The sequence below is a fragment of the Protopterus annectens genome, chromosome 5.part0 (genome assembly GCF_019279795.1).
Source record: "Protopterus annectens isolate FY-2018-M chromosome 5.part0, PAN1.0, whole genome shotgun sequence".
Lineage (NCBI taxonomy): Eukaryota > Metazoa > Chordata > Ceratodontiformes > Protopteridae > Protopterus > Protopterus annectens.
In genome coordinates this window covers 1,660,689,209-1,660,705,268 of record NC_056735.1, presented here as the reverse complement: position 1 = coordinate 1,660,705,268, position 16,060 = coordinate 1,660,689,209, and the positions used below count along the sequence as shown (strand labels likewise).

At 37.7% G+C, this 16,060-nt stretch overlaps 1 protein-coding gene across 4 annotated transcripts in view; it reads right to left on the bottom strand.

Annotated features, from left to right (window-relative positions):
• Nucleotides 1-16,060, bottom strand: part of LOC122801821 (beta-1,3-galactosyltransferase 5-like) — a 264,092-nt gene that overhangs the window by 85,534 nt on the left and 162,498 nt on the right. The window lies entirely within an intron of this gene.

Below are 16,060 nucleotides of genomic sequence, written 5' to 3'. Positions count from 1 at the left end.
TATTAAAATGGGGAAGCATATCCTATCAAAACAAACCAATTTAATCATCACAATAATGAAGCTGGGTTACAACAGGTACCACAAAAGTCTACATCACTTTCTACGAATCAAGGTCAATTTTTTTCACAGTGTGGTACAAAATGGTAGTCAACCAGCAGGGAATTCTGCTCACACTTTGAATAGTTCTGTAAACCAACCACCTGTTATTTCTCATGCACCTTTTTAGTGCATCCATCAGGAACAGTCAGGACTCCCAAATGGCCTATGGGAGGGCCAGTATAGAACAAAGGGAAAGGGAAGAACAGGAGAAAGAAGAAATAAAATTCAAGATGGCTATATTAAATTTGAGCAATTAAATGTTCACTATATTTTGGAGGATGTTGCTGGCTTTAAGACAAATTCTAAGGCACCACATAAAAGAACCACTTACAACACTCCTTTACAAAACACCTTACATGCTTTTCAAGATCAATGTGAGGAAGCAATTGAAGCAAATTTAGGCAAAAAGCCAAAAGTATACAATTCACTGGTCATTGAGAAACAAACCCTCCATGATTTGACTGCCAACAAGAACATCAGAGTTATGAGCTCTAACAAGGGGAAGTGATGGTCACTATGAATTGTGTTGATTACATTGAGGCCATTCAAACAATGTTGACTGATCAAACTTGCTATGAAGAAGTCAGTATTGAATATATAAGAAACCAGTTTACTGATGTAGACAACACTTTGAATGACCTTCTTTATCAGGGAGACTTAAACTTGGACAGTTGGGATTCCTAAAGTCCACAGAGATTGGAAAAAACCTCCATTTAGACCTGTAGTGGTGACTGCCACTACAAAACCGAACTACTATCTTTGTGGACTTATTAAATCCTGTCGTACAAGCCTCAGACCAGTATCGGAGAGATTTGTGGCACTTGCATGAATTACTTTGGGACTTTAAACCACCAGGAGAATGGGTTTTTTTGCATCTTTAGATGTGGTGTCTGTTTATACCTGCATCAATCAAAACAACGAAACTGAAGCTGTTAAGAGGTATTTAACCAATTTCAATACCAGATTGGTCAATACTATTTGTGACTTATTAGGTCTGGTATTAGAAAACAATTTTTTTAACTTTCACTGGCAAGTTATACAAGCAAAAAATTGGCGTCGCTATGGGGGCAAGAATTTCCCCATCTTTTGCGAATCTAGTCATGGCCCTTTGGGAACTAAAACATCTTAAGACACACCCCTTATTTTCTCAAGTTTTGTTTTATCACAGGTACATAGACAATTTATTTTTTATATGGAAGGGATTGTCTGATGAGTTTGACAAGCTGTTTGTCCATCTAAATAACAGTACATCTTATCTACTACATTTCACTAAAAGTGGATTTAGGACCAGTATCATTTTTTTGGACATCTCCTTAGTGAATTCCAGTGAGGATCATGGCATCAAGAGCAGTATCTTTCATGAAAACACTTTTGTTAATCATCATCTACATAAATCAAGCTTTCATCCTCTTCATATGAAAAGAGGGGTGGTTAAAAGGCAATTTATTCATTTAAGCAGATTCACCAGCAAAGATGAAGATTTTAATTGTGAATGCATTTTGTTGCAGAAACTCTTCCTGGAGACAGGGTATACTCTGTTTTGGTTGAAGAAGATCATATGAGAAGTTTTATTGCTCAGGTATACAACTGCAAAACCATTCCTTAGGAAGACTAATGCTGATTTTTCATTGTGTGAAGCATTGACCACCACCCACTCTTGAGTAGAGTGATCGGTTATCAGGAAGCATTCCCTTTACCAATCACCACAGATGCACTTACAATCAAAATATTTTAAAACTGGAAAATTATATCTGGCAATCAAGAATTGAGTAAAGTATTGGAGAACATCTTGTTTTCAAGTATAAAAACGTTGAAAACATCAAAACATTACTCAAGAAAGGTACAAAAGTGAATCGTGGAGTGGAACCTGCTTCTGGCACATTCAGATGCGGCAAATGCAAGCAGTGCCACTTTATAAATAATGTTTCAAGTTTTTATTTGACAGCTTGAGCTTGAGATATCACATTACATTTGAAAAGCCGATATGACTGCCAAACTCACTGGGTCATGTATTTAGCTATTTGCGAGTCTTGTCAATGGTTTTATTTAGGGGAGACTATTAGAACATTTAAATGAAGAATTTACAAGCATACCTTGGTGATCAGACACAAGGATGAGAATAATGCCTTGGCAAGACATTCTAGTGCTTGTGTAAGTTTTAAGAAATATAGTTTCTTTGTGTTGGATGCAGTGGACATTGTTGAGTTCAATGGTAATTATAAGGTGAAACTCTAAGATGATGTCTGGCAAATTAAATTAAAGGCTGACAAGCATCTGGGGCTAAACGATCACATCAATGTTAAATGTTTTTTTTTAACAGCACAATGGCTTTAATAAGTCATTGAGAATTTAAAATAATTTTTATTATAAAGTTTTACTCTATCTTTCTTTTATACATATTCATTACTCCTGGTTAGACCAACTTTAGTTGATTGGCCATTGTAAGTATTTGGGCTGCTCAATGCATTTTGATTGGTGCTTTGAGAATTAATATCCAGGAGTTGAAATGTTCATTTCCTGGTTTTACAGGCATCACTCAATCTGAATTGTCAAAATTGGTTGTTTACTGTTTTTTTTAAGACCACGTGATTTTAGTACACGTTTTTATAAATTGGGAGTTTTCAATTTTAGATTCTGATGAAGTTATGTTTACATTTAATAAAGAACAAAAGTGCTTAATCTTTTACTATACTTTGAGTACAAGTTTGGGTTTTAGCAACACCGGTTTCAAGACTTCTGTTTTGTGGGTTCTTCAATTATGTCATGAGGTACTATATCAAAAGCCTTAATGAGAACTAAATAAATCAATGGGTAATCTTTCTTCAATGGCTTCCCAGACAGATGGACAGACTGGTAAGAGCTGAATAGGATTATTTGACTTGAGTATCCTGGGACAAATCCATGTTGTTTTAGGCCCTGCTTAAAATCCAGGGACAAATCCATGTTGTTTTAGGCCCTGCTTAAGATCCAAAGTGTTAACACTACTCTGTCAAAATTTTTTGAAAAATGTTCTTAACATTAAACATATAAGTCTACAATTCTCCAAAAGTGAAGTATTACCACTCTTAAGAACCGGGACTACTAAGGCATCTCCAAACTTTAGGTACATAACCCGTGAGTAAGGATTCTTGAAAGAGATATAAAAAGCAAGAGGTGATATCCTTAACAATAAACAAAAAGAGGAAAAAAAACACACAGGTCATCCAGTCCTGCAGCAGCAGGGGGCTTTGTTCACTTAATAACTTTTCCCTGGAAAGCATAAATTATTTTTAGACATGGCTTACAACCTAAGAAAGGATTGTCCAGATCAATCTCCTCTCTTTTATCTTGTAACTTAATTCAACTGTCTAAGAAGACCATTTCATGAGTTTTAGAGTCAGTTATAGGACTATCTGTAACTATCATGTTTAGAGTGTGTTGAGAGCACTTTCTAAATTGCTTTATATGCTTAAAAATGCCTTCTTATTATATTTGGTGTGGCAAGCTAAGTTTTCCTCAGACCTACTTCTGGAAGACCTCATAAGCTTCCAAAAAAGGATTCCTTACCATATTTTATTCTAATACCATTACATGGCTTCAACATGCATTTTTTTCCAGTTACACATTTTTAATTCCAATCTTATTTCTAAGGTGTTACCCCACCTTAGAAATAACACTGGCTTGTTTGGTCCTAATGGTACATGCTCTTCTATTCAGATGGGCAATAAAATGATAAAACATTTTCCAAATTATCTCATGTACATCAAGTGTATTTATTCCCATTCCCAAGCTTTTATTTTTTCCAAAATCTACACAAAAGTGTCCCTATAAAGTGCCCTCCTTCCCTCTGGGTACATCTGTGACTCCCCAGACATAGTTTAACTATTCCCAAGTTACACTTTGGTGATCTGAGCTGTCTAGTTCTGGTTCTGTGATGCATTGACCCAAACTATCTAAAGAATGTAACCCTTGCAGGTAGGTTCTTTTGCCACCTGTATATACAGTAACACCTTACTGACATTCACCAGGTCCATTACCCCACCACCATGGTAATATGAGTTACATATCCCAAAAAATGTTTGGGGCATTAAAATCACATGCTACACTTTCAAAATGATTCAGAAAGCATGATGACAATATTTCCCCAAATCCTTTCATTTTGGTACTATTCTTATTAGGAGACCTTTAGAATAAGTAATAGATTTTTAGCAATATTTACTGCAATAATTTCAAACAAATCACTAGCATGCATGGTATATAATTTTAACTTCTTATTTTCATCAAATGAAACTCCAACTCCTCCTCCTCCTAACATTGTGGTGCCCATTACAGCTCCCCAAATTCATGTTTATTATTTTCAGAGAACCATAATTACATATTTTTCAATTCCCCACTGTTGCTACAAGTATAAATATATTAGCAAGTGGCAAAGTTGAAAGTTAACAGCTCCTAAAAAGATACATTAACCACTATCTCTTCGAATACCATAATACTTTTCAGTAAGGAAAACTAATTCTCCCTCCTGATAGTTATTGAAGCCTCTGACCACTTTAATAAATGTGCGAATACATTTTAACACAGGAGTTACATTCACTCATAATCAACTCAAAGTTATTGTTTTTGATCATTTCTATATTGGCCTTAATATAACCATCAAATGGGAGTTTTACCAAAGTTATTAATTCATCCCGCTATCACCATATCATATTTGTTACTTAGTGAAAACATTCTCTTCAAGGCACACAGTATGTCATGCAATTATAACCACATAATCATGACACAGTAATCAGTTCTGTACTTATTCTTGAGACTATCTGTCCAACTTCCTTAAGCATAGAGTCCCCTATTACCAGCATACCTGTCAACTGTCTATTTTCACAGAATGTCCAGAATTTTGTCTCACACTTTTAGTCTGTTCCTCAGTTTTTTTCCCTGAAAAATTCAGACTTCATATCCCTCAGAAAAATGCATATAGATGTAGAACCTTTCATTGCAGCAACTTTCTGCATTTATGAGACCAGTATTTAAAATCTGCTCCTATTTTTTGGCCTTTGTCCCTCCCATTATTTTTTGTTCTGCCAGATTTCTTGCACAGAGAGTTTGAGAGGTAAGACTGTGTGTGCTTCTTTTGCAGATGAGTCACTATTCTGGTGTTTAGCACATTTACTTCTTGATAAACCCTACCATGTTGATGCACACATAAACCATCTAGTGCACTTTTTCTCTTTTTTCATGACTGCTTCAAAGCCTTCTGTGTCATCAATAACATAATCGTCAGTAATCGGACTTCTTTTTTGACCATTTCATTTATTAACGATATTGTCCCAGACCCATTCTTCGGTGCCACTCCATTTGCACTAGTGGCACTAATAAAAATCTCTCCTATTTCTCTTCTCTTATATTCATTTAAGATAGTGACATCCTGTAATAGACTGTCAGGGATAATAATCACCTCACAGCTCTGAGTATTGCCACCTTTAAAGACATTTCCCCTAACTGGAGGTACCATATTTGGGGAATTATACATTTATAGGTCTAGAGATATATTCTAGGCTAATGGCCACCACAGCCTTTATAAGCCTAGCTTTGCAACCCAACCCAATTGTGTCCCTATGTACCACAGGCATTTATTAGGAGAGGTACGTTAGGTAGGAAGTTGCTAGGAGTTATGTGGGGGGTGGATATGTTTATTTGGGCATTATTGTCTGCCTCGTCTATCAGAGACATGGGGGTCAGACCAGAGGTTACTTTCCAATTTCCTATCCATTAATCAAGGTTACACTTAAATAGGGTTACGGATGGACTCTGCTTCACATGGATGGGGAGCCTATTCCAGGGCATGGGGATTCTCTGAGACACATATCTGTCTCATCAACATGTTTTATTTATGTCACAAGCAAAGTTCAAATCCTTGGAGCTAGTGATTCTGATGCTGTTAGTTTTGCAGTTGTGCAAAAGGTCCATCAATGCTGGATCCGAGGATGACTTTTATCCCAGGCATTCATCGCCTCTCAGTAACCTGTAGAAGACTGAGTATAGAGATAGGGCTTTTAAGGTGATCTGTACAGGATAATGTGTTTATACCCTGGATTCTCCTGGTAAAGAACCTTTGTAGGCATTCCAACTGTTGCATATGCCTGGTCAGGCACATGCCAAAGGGGATATTACATTCAATGATGGATCTGATAAGAGTCAAATAAAGTGCCACTATGACTTCCTTGGACCTGGATACCAAGCCCTTACTTACAAGCTGGGCTACAATGAATGATTTTCTTACCATCTTGCCCACATGTTGTTCAAAGGCCAGATTACTGCCTACATATGTTCCCAGATTCCTGACTACCTGGCAACTCTTAGGCATGTCTATCGATGGAATAATTAGCCAGGGTGGCAGTTTTCCCAAAAGGCACTTTAATGTATTTCTTGCCTATATCACTGTGTTCAATGAAGGTGGCACCATTGACCACCAGTTCAACACACTAGTGTGTGCTGCCTTTGAGGTTTCAGACATAGCTGTAGAAGGCCTTGTGATTGTCTTTGGCCTGTGGGGTCTATCTTGACCTCATAACGGGCCTTAATGGGCTTAATTAGTCCTCTTCATTTCCTGTTTAGTTTAATTAGATCACCACTATCATTATGGGATTGATCTTCCTGATTTTAGCCATCACTTTTTACCTTTTGTTATATACCCTAGTAAGGTTAGGATTCCACTAGCATGGTTTGTTTTTAAATTTTGTTTTGGGCTTAGTTCTACTAGGTACAGTAGCCTCTAAGCAGCAATTTACATAGTTGTAGAGGGTCTTTGTGAAAAATTTTGCATAAGTTGCTATGAACTTGGGGTTGGGAGGGGTAATGAATTTTGACAAACTATTGCTTAATATGATACAGTTTGCTTTAAAATAGTTCCTAAGTGTTGCAGGGTTTGCTGTGGTTACCAAGTTGATTTTTAATTTGAAGGAGGCAGCTTTGTGGTCCTTAAGAAACCATAAAAATAAGTTGACAAAAATTAGGACTGCTCTATCATAACAAACATTATCTTTCTAAGCAATCTAAAACTACAATAGCCAGGACACACCTGCTATCTACCCTGCCCTACACGTCCCCGGTGCTACTTAACCTTTGTAAAACAGATCTAAATAAACTAGAAACCTGCTATAATAAGATTGCAAGATTTGCTATAGTCTCACCCTACAGATCACATCACTGTGAATCCCTCAACAAACTTAACTGGCTAGAACTCCCACAATTACTTCAATTAAATCAACTTTCACTTGCACACAAAGTATTTTACCACTATGACAAAATTTCAGCTATGCAACAGCTTATACAACCTCACACCACAGCTAGAACCTTGAGATCTAGCACCCTAAATCACCTAAAAGTAACCAAGCATAACAACGAGGCAGGTAAATCTGTCTATAGCCACTCTATATCAAAACTCTGGAACTCCCTTCCTGCTCAACTTATATCCAATAATTCTACCACTTAATTCAAACACCTTCTTAAAACTCACTTTAGAAACAGGCTATGCTCCTGTCTCTCCCCAGGATAAAAACCTGGAGTCTACATATCTCCCATACTCTCCATCAACAAAAGCTAGCTTAACACCCTAACTGTGGTCCAAATGTGACCATAAGATAAAAATGCATTTCACTGTAACAATAACCAACCATCACCAACTTTACCTACTATTCCACCAAATACTAATTCAATTCTAGGTATAATTTGTCATATTCTAAATATACTATGTAATTGTCATCCCTTAAACTACTCACAGTTACTTTGTGTAATTCTTGAGAAATTAAAAGAATCGGACTGTCATGCTAGGTCAGTACCAACAACTTTTCTATCTTCTAACTGTAGAGTGGATTCTACATATAACATGTCATGTTCTGAATGTATCATGTAATCTCTTCTCTAAGTTGCCATATTTACTTCTAAATTATCTAATATGCTGTCAGTGTTAATATGTTAACTTCCTGAATGTAAACATCTGTCTTTGTGAACTTGTCAATTTATGTAATTGGAGCTTCCCCCCCCCGGGCCTCCGCTGAAAATGGACCTGTGTCCAGTCGGACTATCCCGGTTAACAAATGTAAAATAAATAAATAAATAAATAAAAATAAATATCACCAATGAGAAGGTGACACTGGGGTGGAGGTGCAGCTTTTCCCATATTGGTGAGTACCAGGTCCAGGATGTTTGTACCTCTAGTGGGTGTGCATACTATCTGGTCAATGGTATGTGTTTTATGAAGTCCAAGAATAGTGCCTGTGAATTTCAGGCAGTATATTTTTCCCAGTCTATACAGGGGTAATTAAAGTCTCCATAGAATAGAGAATTTGGCTTAATGGTGAGTGTCTCCAGCAGATCTAGGCATGAGCTATGGGATTATAGGGACATAGATTGACCTTTAGCTTGTTAGAATATGGTATAGGACTTTGTCTATGGTGATTTTCATTTAGATAAATTCCAGGACATCATTCTGTTTAACCAACCTAGAGAGTTATACTTGTTGCTAATGTAGACCGAGACTCAATCTTTTGACCCTAACTGTGCAGCTGATGGTCTAAATGTGTGGAAGGCATCGAAGCCTTGCACTGCTGAAGAACCTTCTGCCAATTAAAACCATGTCTCTGTAATAACACATTTCTATATTTCCCTGGGAAAGAAATCGCTTGGACTAAAAATACATACACACCACTTCAAACACAACAAAGTGGAGGGCTTCATCAACCGCACACCCCCAGACACCCCCTAACTAAATATACCAACTCCACAATCGCACTACAGTGGGGTAAAGGGCAATGTCAGGGCTCAGGCCAAGCGATTTTTTCCCTGGGAAAAAAATTGCTGACCTGAGCCATCACTATTTTGGGATTTTGGTCTATATTTGTCGACGAAACGGCATTCGCTGTAATGCCATTTTACAGACTTAATATAGACCCATATATATATATATATATATATATATATATATGTATATATATATACCAATTCTGATATCACCATACATTGAAGAAAAGGGAATACTCTGGGAAACAGCAGTCTTGGACTTGACACAATAAGTTCACACATTCAGTCTTGCTCTTCTGGGACCTGCAGTAATGAGTCTCTGAATATCAAATGGTTGCCCTTGGATCAATATAAATTATTAAGATTTAGATACCTGGTGGTACTGCCTAATAAATTTAGAACTAAATTGTCCCCTGAGTCATCTATTCCAAACCACCTATCCCCAATGGAATCATGTCATCAATCATCACAAGAGAACGCTCACTGAAGGTACTCTCCAAAAAAAAAAAAAAAAACGTATCCATAGGACCTAATACAATAGCAGTTTGCCTAATTAATAGCACTAAGAAAACACTGGCTGATTCACTGCTTACACTAAACCTGAGTCTATCAAATGGCTTTCTCCCACAATAGTAGTGCATAGCTTATATAAAGACACTCTACAAGAATAGTCCCATCTTACACCCTGGGCATTGCTGACCCATCAGCCTAACAAGTCTTGCATGCAAAGCTATGAAATGTAACATTAAGAACCTAATAAACTGTGATGCAAAAAACTTATCAGACTCAACCCCCAGCATTTTGACTTTGTCAAAGATATATCCTGTCAAATGAATCTTGTAACCTTTTTTGAGAGGGTTACTTAGGATGTTGACTGTGAACAGACTTACCTTGAACTCACCCGTGCATTCAGTACCATACCACATGCAAATATAATAAACAAAAATGAACTCCAAATTGACTCATATGTGGTTAGGTGGGTAGGCAACTGGCTTAGAGGTAGGATTCTCACTGTGACAGTGGGGGTGGGGGGTGGGGGGGGGCATCCTCAGAGAAAATTAAGGTGATCAGTGGAGTCCCACAAGGATCAGTTCTGGGACATCTGCAGTCCCTTATCTACTTGTACAATTCACAATTATCAAATGCGGATCTCAGATTAACAATGTTTGCAGGTGACTGGAAGCTGGGAGTCATTATCAAATGCTCCTATGATGTACATGCACTCCAGCAGGGCAGGAGCTTATACTTTTTAATAGCTGGTGTTAACATACCTCTCAACTTCTCATCACAATAAAGCCTAGCATAATGGGGGGACAAAGGCCCAAAAATATGGACAGACTTTAAATATTGTTCTAATAAACGTAGAAAGTCATTAGAATAAGAGGATTTGTGTTAGCATGCATTTTCTGAAGGATATAAAGTCTGAAACCCTAATGTATGTCACTATTCAGTAACTTCAATCCTTGGATCATCCCAGTGATTTGCCAGAAAAAAACACAAATTTTACGAGGAAAAGACCAAAAATATGAGGCAAAAATCTGGACATTCTGTGAAAATCTGGGTAATTGAGAGCTATGCTGGTGTATTAAAAACTGGTTCATGTTCAACACCAAAAATGCAACATTTTAGTATTCCGTAAGCATGACCTAGCTCCTATTTACAGCACAGATAATACACCATTTTAAAATGTAAATGTTGTGATAGACTTGGATAAGTGGGTGGGCAGCTCCCTTACATTTGGCCGTCATGTTGCAATAATGATTAGGAAATCTTTTTACCTTGTACAGCTTATAGCTAAATGTATATCCTCCACATCTAAAGAGGTCCTCGCCTCCCTGTACTCTGCACTGATAGACCTATCACTGAATACAACACCCCTTTTGAATGTACCTTACTAAGCTTATCAAGCAATTGCAGATACCCCCAAAGGTTTGTAACTAAAAAGATCAGGGACATAACAGGCTTTAGCTACCAGCAAAGACTGGAGGCTTTGTCCCTCTACTCATTTTCAAACAAGGGGAGCGCACAAATAGTCCTTTGTAGGACTCGCACATAGCAAAAGAACCGAAGATCTGTTCAAGAAGGACAACAGAGATAGACACCAATGCGGGGAGCACACAAATAGTCCTTTTTAGGACTCACACATAGCAAAAGAACCGAAGATCTGTTCAAGAAGGACAACGGAGATCGACACCACAGCAGAACACCGAAGGACACAACAGCAGCTCTTCCCAGAGCCCATTGTGTCCATACACAAAACAGCTCTTTTCAGGGTTCACATGGATCTGCACCTTACACCAAACAGCTCTTCTCAGAGCTCACAGTACACCAAACAGCTCTTCTCAGAGCTCACAGAGATCTGTATAAGCTCTGGTAAGAGCAACTGAAGACACATTGAAGAATAAAACAAAAAAGTTCTTATTAGAGCTACCACCAACACCCGAACAGGCATTCAAAACACAAATCGGCTCTTCTTAGAGCTCACAGAAATCTGTATCAGCTCTGGTAAGACCAGCCGGAGGCACAGACACAGCTTCGGTGAACCAAACAAAACAGTTCTTTTTAGAACTACCACATCTGCCCGAAAGGGCATTCAAAACATAAAACAGCTCTTCTCAGAGCTCAAAGAGATCTGTTAACAGCTCTATATAGAGCTCCAGCTGCCAACAGGGCTAAAACAGCTCTTTTTAGAGCTAGCTCCACCACCGACTACACATGGAAATCTGTTCACCATTTAGGATCAAGAGTGAAAGGCTTTGTAAAACTGGTTATTCCTTCCCTCCGGGCAGGCATCACTCAGGATCGAAAACCCAAGAGGTCCACACCTATTTTTGTGGTTTCATTTTCATACAGGCTCCTTAGGGGTGACATGTTCCTTGCTTATAGGGCTATGAGGGATCCAGTAATTCAAGAACTCTTATACCTCTATAAATGAAACAGTCCAGCTAACACTAGAGCAAGATTTCTAAATCTACTTTAACAAATGAATTAGACAAGGAAGAAGGGACAGATTTGTCATTCAGTACCAATCCTTTCTCTGGAACAAACTTCCTCTCCAAATTAAACAGTATGACACACTGACTGCCTTTAAAAAAAGAACTGGACAACTGGATAGGTATTCACAAATTCACCTCTGATATGACTGGTTTGTCCCTCCTTGAAAAGAAAGGCAGGGCCTAAGTGTGGGTATGGACAAGGGTGAAATGACCTCATGGCTCAGTTGCCTTGAAACTCCTATGATCTTCATGAGGGTATCCCAATGAATCATTATAACTTTTCCAATACACTGTCTTCTCTTGAAGCAACAATTCTACATGTGAGAGCTATTGCTCACTCTAACGTGGAAATAATGTATCATGTACCAAACTTTGAGATAATCGGGCATGCATACCATGGTCAGACTTTCCGTTACATGATTCACAACTAAAATGAAAATGTAAGCTGCAAACCTGGTTAGAAAATTCATATTTAAAAGAATGATATGCCCCTACAGAAAAACAGAAATGTTGTGAAGCTGTGCATAGTTTGAAGAAAATAAAAGACAAACTGGAACTATGAACTTTGGTTAGGGAGGTACAGGTTCATAGGTTGGTACTAGGCTATCGGCCCTAGGGTCTATACAAGTCTAGCCATAACAATTCCCTGGATATTTCTTCCCACAATATTTACTTCCCTGGACCCCTATCTAGCAGGGCGACTGATGTGATCCCCGGGGTGAATTTCCTATCTCCCATCTAATCATCAAGGTTCCTTTTGAAGACGGCCAAGGAGGCAATCTACTTAACATGTATGGGAAGTCTATTCCAGAGGATGGGAAGTCTCTGGGTCAGGAACCTATCCCTCCAGCATGTTTTCTTCATTGTGATGACAAGGTTTAGATCTCTGGAGTGTGTGGCTCTGAGGGATTGGGATTTGTTTAAGTGGAGCATGTCCAACAGCTCAGGGTTTGACATGGCCTTGTGTGTTTAAGCAGAGATTGCCTCTGAGTAGACGATATGCCACAGAGTACAGCTGGAGTTTTTTTTAGATGGTCAGCATAGGGCATCTGCTTTAAGCCTGTGATTCTTTGAGTAAGGTATTTCTGCGGCCTTTCCAGCTGTTGCAGATGTCTTGTGAGGTACATACCAAATGGGGCATTGTACTCTATAATGGGTTTAATGAGGGATGAGTACAGTGGGACAATGACCTCCTTTTTTCTAGATGAAAAGCCCTTAGTGATGAGGTGTGCCACATAGGATTTTCTGACTGTTGTGGCAATGTGGTTATCGAAGGTGAGACCACTGCCCACCTGTGTCCCTAAGTATCTCATCACACTTTCTGTATTGTGGAACTGTTCATAGTAAATGGACATTTGAAACACATTGATAATCACATTTTTGCACAGAGTAAGAAGCTTTGTCCTAGATATGCAGGACAACCAAAGTACTGTTTTTCTTGTGGTAAAATGGGGAATTTTAAATAAAACTGTCCTTATCTAGTATGTAAAAAGTGTTGCTAAACAGGTAACAATAAACAGAATTGTGAAAAGATGTGCACTGGGTGTAGAGGTAATATTATTTGTAGTTAGACTGCCTAAAAACTAAGCAGCGGGATAATAATGCTGAAAATGTAAATGAAAGTGATAAAGTCCCAGAGTTGTCTCTAAGTCATGTGGAGTTTTCCCAGGGTGACTACTCAGCCAAGAGCAGAGGAGTGCCATCCTGTGACCTCTGTTTTTTTATCAAATTCTTACCATGCACTGGTCAATAATACTTAGGATGATGAAAACAAAAATGTAGTTGAAAGGGAAAAAGGTACGCAGAGAGACAGAGAAACAAAACATTAACATTTTTTCTTATAATGTTAACAGTTGGATTTCTAATGTTTGTAGGTAGTGAACTACAAAGTGGAACAACCAGCTTGGGTGTGATGTTTGTGTGTTCCAGGACATTATGAAAGTTTCTAATAGTGAATAACATTGTTTAGAGATTATTTTTGAGGGAAAAGGTTCTTGAGCTTTGGGCCAGACCAGAATTCTGGTCTAATCATTTATTTTACTGAAAAATGTTTGAATTTCATGAATGAATGTAGTTCAACAAGGAAGAAATATGAAAGTGGATATAGAAATGGAGGTAAGAAACAAAGGACCTATATAGTGAAAGGCACAATAATGTGGCAGGATTGTTGCATTGGAGATTGTGCAAACACTGAAATACATAAGTAGCTGAGGAGCATTGGAAAAATTAACCATAAAGCATTGTAGAGAATGATGAAGTGTACATCACATGGGATCACCAACTACCAATAATTCAAAAAATAGATGCACGAAAACCAGATATAGTGGTTCATGGAAAAAGACATTGTAGAAAGCAGTTTGCTACAGGTAAAGTAAATTTTTTTTTACTAAAATCTGAGTGTTGTAGTGCTCCAAACAGTAATGGTATAAACTGTCACAACTGTTTGCTACATTTGTAACAAGCAGTTTGCTACAGTTTAAAAAGAAGAAGAAATGCTCTTTTTTATTCTTTTTTTAAATGAAACATGAGCATTGGAGGGCTCCATGCAGGTAGGCAATATACTATGCCAACTATAGCAAGCAGTTTGCTATGGTTCAAAAAGAAGAAGGCATTTGTTTAACTAAAACATCAGCACTGTAGCTGTGCTGGTAGGGTATAAACTATAGAAACTATTTTTTTTTTACTTAAATATATTGTAAGAGAGTTGGGAACAGGGCACAGAAACTGGACCTGAATGGCAGGGGCAGGCAGGGGGGAACTTTCATATGGCTACCTGGTTGGAACTTCCTGTTTTGATCACTTACAATGTAATGGTCAGCTTATTATAGTGATTATTACAGTGAAGTGCTTTTTTTATTTTTTTCCTCTTCATTTGAAGACCTGAGCAGGAGGGGCACTTGTTAAAAGAATTGGCTCAGGATATAGGTTAAACCAGCTATGCTTCTGCTCTGGATACTGAACTGCATAAGAGACTTCACTATTATGACCCCTTGAAAGAGTAAATATGTCCTAACATCCTAGTTTGCAGTGAATTACGTACTATGATTGGATGAGCCTTGCCTAACACTACCCCTGCTATTACAATGCCTTGAAGAATTTGAAAAATGGTCTAGATTAAAGATCATTCCTACCAAAGTTATTATTACTCATTCACTTTAAGCTAAAAATGAAGCTGAAAGAATAGTTGCAGTGCTTAAATCATATAACTGACCAACATAATTACATAGGTATTCACCTTTCTACTGAATAGAAAAGATTCTGGATTTGAATATTAAATTTCTTATGCAATTTAGATGATCACATGGAAGTTGTTAAAGTTACCCTTTCTATCCAAAATCCAGGTTTTCAAAATGTTTTTCTCACCAAAATTCTCTCTGTAATTAGACATCTTCCTCACATGGTTAAAATAAATTTTGTATTAAATACCCATAAAAAGGTTATTTGATTTCTTATGGAAAAGTTAAAGAGCTAGACTTTCCTGAAACAAAACATAAAAATCATATAAAGAAGGAAGGATATTTTGAGCAAGCAGTATGGCAAAACCTTTGTGGCTTGAAGTAGAACAGTTTTTGTTCTCGGTACACATCCATCAAGATTTGGAATCCAGATGGCTTAGATAATTGGATTGAAAATGTTATTGTAAGTGGGGGGCTGAACTGAAGACTCAGGAAAAATGGCTTTCTATGGTTAAGATCACATACCTGGGCAAATAAAAGGGCAAAGATTAATAGTGAGACTCTGTTATGGTATAATTGGATCACTAAGGGCATATTATTTTATTATGATATATGGCACAATTCCTTATCCCCTTTATTCATCAAAAAAATCCCACTCTCCAAGACATACCACAATGGCAATACGTTTAGATGAGGTCCTTTCTTTACATCCATCTTGAGTATAAAGGAAAATATTATATTCCTTTATTTTCCAAGTGTTAATCTATGTCCAATGGCATCACCAATGTTGCATTTAAGCTAAAAAGTTTATACCTCTTTGCCCTGTCTTCAGCATGGGATGCCACAAATGGGATATGTACAAAGTAGAAAAACAGTTTCCACTGTATATTATCCCTCAGGGAAGGGCATGGGTTCTCAAATCCTATGAAGGTTCTAAACCTCCTCTTCATATATAGATTTAGGAAATGTATATATACATGGCAGTTGTTTCCAGACAGATTTAAAAAAAAATGG